Source organism: Xiphophorus couchianus, chromosome 4 (genome assembly GCF_001444195.1).
Source record: "Xiphophorus couchianus chromosome 4, X_couchianus-1.0, whole genome shotgun sequence".
Taxonomy (NCBI): Eukaryota; Metazoa; Chordata; class Actinopteri; order Cyprinodontiformes; family Poeciliidae; genus Xiphophorus; species Xiphophorus couchianus.
This window is the reverse complement of record NC_040231.1, coordinates 33,419,581-33,424,249: the sequence shown is the minus strand read 5'-3', so window position 1 is coordinate 33,424,249 and position 4,669 is coordinate 33,419,581. Positions and strand designations below refer to the sequence as shown.

Below are 4,669 nucleotides of genomic sequence, written 5' to 3'. Positions count from 1 at the left end.
ACCCCACAGGAGGAGAGGGTACTGGCACTCTCCAGTACCCCCTCTGATAACTCCAAGAAGGGTGGGTAATCTGAACTGTTGTTTGACCCGTAAGCACGAACAGTCAGGACCCGTTCTCCCACCCGTAGGCGGAGGGAGGCTACCCTCTCGTTCACTGGGGTAAACCCCAACGTACAGGCGCCGGGATGGGGAGCAACAACCTCTCAACCTCACACACGAGCTCCGTCTCCTTCCCCACCAGAGAGGTGACATTCCACATCCCAAGAGCCAGCTTCTGCAACCGAAGATCGTGCTGCCAGGGTCCCCTCCCTCAGCCGCCACCCATCACACACTGCATCCAACCCCTTTGGCCCCTCTCATGGGTGGTGGGCCCATGGGAGGGGGAGACCCATGTTTACTCTTCGGGCTGAGCCCGGCCGGGCTCCATGGGAAAAAGCCCGGCCACCAGGCACTCGCCATCGTGCCCCCCCTCCAGGCCTGGCTCCAGAGTGGGGTCCCGGTGACCTGCGTCCAGGCGAGGGAACGCCAAATCCAAAGTTGCTGTTCATCATCGGGGTCTTCGGGCTGCACTTTGTCTGGTCCCTCACCTAGGACTTATCTGCCTTGGGTGATACCAGGGGCATGAAGCCCCAGACAGCATAGCTCCTAGGATCATTGGGGCACTCAAACCCCTCCACCACAATAAGGTGGCAGCCCAAGGAGAGGTGTATATATATACACACCATATGTATATACATATATTTATCCATCCATCCATCCATTTTCTGTTCACCCTTGTCCCTAATGGGGTCGGGACGGTTGCTGGTGACTATCTCCAGCTACGTTCTGGGCAAGAGGCAGGGTTCACCCGCCAGTCTGTCGCAGGGCAATACATATATTTATATGTATACAAATATATTTGTATTTATACATATATTTATATTACCTCAACATTAACAAAGACACAGATGAACATTTCCCTGTTCATCCGGGAAATGGTGGACAGGGGGAGCCTGACTAAAACTACCCGGATCTCAGATAACATCTGGGTCTTATGTGTCTCTGCATTTTCCATACCCAAATGAGCAACTTTATGTTAAAAAAACAAGCCCCAAAAAACGCAGCTCATTAGGTTTGTTAGCGACGTTAGAAAAAAATAAGCCCAATGTAATGTTAAAAGCAGAATCAGCCAGAACAAGAGGATGGTTAACCAAAAAGTTTTATTACAAAAGTAAATGGTGTAGAAGGGTGTGGTCACACTGGTGGGTCAGAGATGAGGAATCCACTGGGGTCAGGAGTCCAGCCGGGGGGAGGGGAGGGTGAATGGACAAGGGGAGATCTGTGAGGGTCTCAGGCGACAGGGACAAAATCCACCAACCAGAGGCTGAGTCGTGAAACGGTCCAGGGTCATGCACGGGAGGGTCTCAGGCAGTGAACATCCAGAAGGAAGGAGGCAGGGTCAGAGACAGACAGGGTTCAGCAACAGGACTTTCAACAGCAGAAGGATTAGGCAAAAATCTGTGGTCAAAAACAGGCAGGATCAGAAACCAGAAAGCTCTTTGAAACATGAGACAACAAGGCTTGAAAGCTGTGACAGTGGCAACAGACGATCTCGCACTGAGCTGGTGACGAGCAGCTGTTTAAATAGGGACCAGCTCAGTGCAGGTGAGGGCAATGAGCAGAGCTGAAGGGCTGGAATCATGACACCCAAAGTCACTTATAATAATCGGACGTATATAACTCCTGTTGGTAAAATTCTACCTCATTCCAAGTCAATTCAAGAAGAGGATCTGCGTTTTATTCACCAAAATGGCTCTGATAGATTTAATAAGAGGAGATCTCTGGGTCTTAGTGGACGACTACGTAATTCCTGCGATTGAGGAATTGTCAGGTTTAAACACCTATTGAGACAGATTAAACAAACACAAGAAAGACAAGAGAGTAGATTCTTTTGTACTCGCGAGTGTCATGTTGTTTTGAACTCTCCGAACCCACATGCAAAGACACTCTCAGGAGATCAGATTAAAGATTTATTTACAAAAGATAATTGGTGTGTAATGCAGGAGCGTCTGATCAGGAGCGGACCGGTGTGATCGAACAGCTGGTAGGTGGGCGTAACTCGTCAGGGAGCTCCGCGGATGGAACTGCAAATCTCGTACTTCGCATGGAGTGTCCAGACAACAGGAGCCTAGGAATCACAGAAAGGTACAGGACAGGTAAGCGTGCGAGACAGACTGGATATCTTTCTAGAGATCTCAGGACCAGATGTACCACAAAGGCGACAACACTCTGGCGACAAAGTGCCGGGAACCCGCTCCTAATATGCTCCCGCTGATGATCCACAGGTGTGCCGAAACACACCTGTGGAGAGGGTGTGTGAATACGCCAGCAAGCTCTCGAACGCCACCTAGAAGGAAACCAGAGGAACTGCCGAAGCCGCAGATCCTGACAGTGAGGAGAACAGCCAGAGATATGTTTTCAGTCACACATCTCTTCCGTTCTGAAAACATATGTGTCCGTTCTCCCTTTTTATTGCTGTTAGGATCCCTGTTACAGAGAGAGTCTCAAAGGAGTAGGGAAAACACTTCAATCACATAATTGCAACGCAAATGCTAGTCACTAACAAAACACATGGTATCTACACACTAGATTATTCTGTTCCAGACACAGGGTAAAACAGAGCAAGTTGTACGTCTTCACAGCGATGGTTTTATAGCTATCTAACAGGTAAAGGATGCAGAGGTTTCTGTTGAACGATAACCCTGTTGAAAACAGTCGTCTCTGCTCTTCCTCAGAGAGGCCTTCTGAGAAAGGAATCAAAGTAATTCAACATCACAGAAACTTTCTTTATGCTAAGATGAAACAAATAAAGGCATATAAGACAAGAACATTATAAAGGCGCATGAAACGACAAATATTTGATAATAATATATACAATTTACCTAACAGGAATACTACCATCAAATCCCGGAGGAAGATTGGGAGGATTTGACATTGGGATATGAGGGCATCAGAGAGAACACCAAATATCTCGAGATATCTGACGACCGTCTTTTCAGATGTGATTTCGGATCTGGTTGAGAACCAGCGGTTCACATATTGAGACTTGAAAGCCACATTTGAGAATATAGTTTCTCAGGCCTTCGCCCGGGCTATGGGGATTGAAGAGACTATTCAAGACGAATGCACAGAGGTACTTAACATGCTTTTTTTGAAGCATGTTATATCGATGGTGACATCTCCCTCGGATGACGAGGACCCCATCGAGTGGCTCAAGGTGGGGTTAGAATTCAGTACTCTGGTGAATCCGGTTATCAGGTTCATCCAGGAACTGATAACAATGAGAAGGTCATTCGAGGAAGAGTGAAAAGACACGGTTCGGCTTTTTGTAAAGTCGTTGATGTCTCGAAGAATCCGGGAGTCTAAGACACGTGTCTTAGCTACTGAGAGAGACACAAGATCACATTGTTGACCGAATCTGGGCCGAAATTGAGGGACAGCGATACGAAATCGAGCAGAAATGGATTCCTGCCCTGAGCAAAAAGGTGTTCAGTGATATCACTAAAACCTTCGGGTGTTCTGCTGGATGGACGCTGTCTTTCATGGAGCACAAGATGGTCGACAATGTCATCGTGTCATGTCTAGAAAGTCAACTGAAAAAGCGGCAGAAAAAGAGAGGCAGCTTTGTTACAAGGCTTCTTTCTAGTGCTGTTAATACCGTGAGATGCTATTTCTCTAAGTGAGGGCCAATAGTGTCTTGCCTCTCTGTGCTTCCGTCGGTCCCGGCCCCATGACGCTTCTGTGTGCTTCCATCTGTAACGGCCCCATGATGACACTCTGTGGTTCTGTGATTCCGGGCCAAAGAAGCCTCCCCATGCCACATCCGATTCCAGCGACAAGGTCCCTTACCCTCCGCTAGTCCCAGTGCTTCCAGCTTGCGCAGTTCCAGCGAGCGAGAGCATTCAGCTTGAGAGCCTTCAGCTAGTGAGCCAGAGCCTCCAGCATTTATACACTTATTACTTATTATTATTTAAAAAGGGCTGCACAGTTGGTAGCACTGTCACCTTGCAGCAAGAAGGTCCTGGGTTTCGATTCCTGGGGTCTTTCTGCATGGATATCGCATGTTCTGCCAGTGCATACTGGGTTCTCTCCGTGTACTCCAGCTTCCTCTCACAGTCCAAAAACATCACTGTTAGGTTAATTGTCTCTCTAAATTCTCTCTAGTTGTGATTGTGTTCACCACCACTGGAGATAAGCACCAGCACCACTCGTAACCCCTCTTAGGATAATTGTGTAAAATAGTGAATGGATGGATTACTTAAAAGTTCATGTATTTCAGTAACTAAATTTAAACACATTCAGGGTTTCCTCTAGAAAACTTGTTAAGCCCAGTGGTTGGGACGCTCGGCAGTCATTCATTCAGCAGCCCCTTTTTTGTCCCCCAGCCTCCAGGTTCTGTGTTACGGCTCTGTATTTCCCGTGAAATACAGCGCTCCTCCTGCGGCTCCACAACTCGGATAGCTGCACAGATTTGTGACATTTATCTTAATATTAATGATTATAATGCCGTTTAGTTGCGCAACTTTACAGACACGTTCATTCGTGGCTGTTTTTACGTTTATTGTGATGTTCATATTAGTCCTGATATTTGCAGGTTTTCTAGAGCGCAACACGAAGCTAGACATCATTC

At 47.4% G+C, this 4,669-nt stretch overlaps 1 long non-coding RNA gene across 1 annotated transcript; it reads right to left on the bottom strand.

Moving 5' to 3' along the window:
* Nucleotides 1-1,996: 1,996 nt before the first annotated feature.
* LOC114143280 (uncharacterized) lies at nucleotides 1,997-2,741 on the bottom strand. The gene is made up of 2 exons (XR_003595209.1): nucleotides 2,251-2,741; nucleotides 1,997-2,167 (listed from the first exon to the last, which is right to left on the bottom strand). It is a non-coding gene; the product is annotated as an uncharacterized LOC114143280 (long non-coding RNA).
* Nucleotides 2,742-4,669: the final 1,928 nt, after the last annotated feature.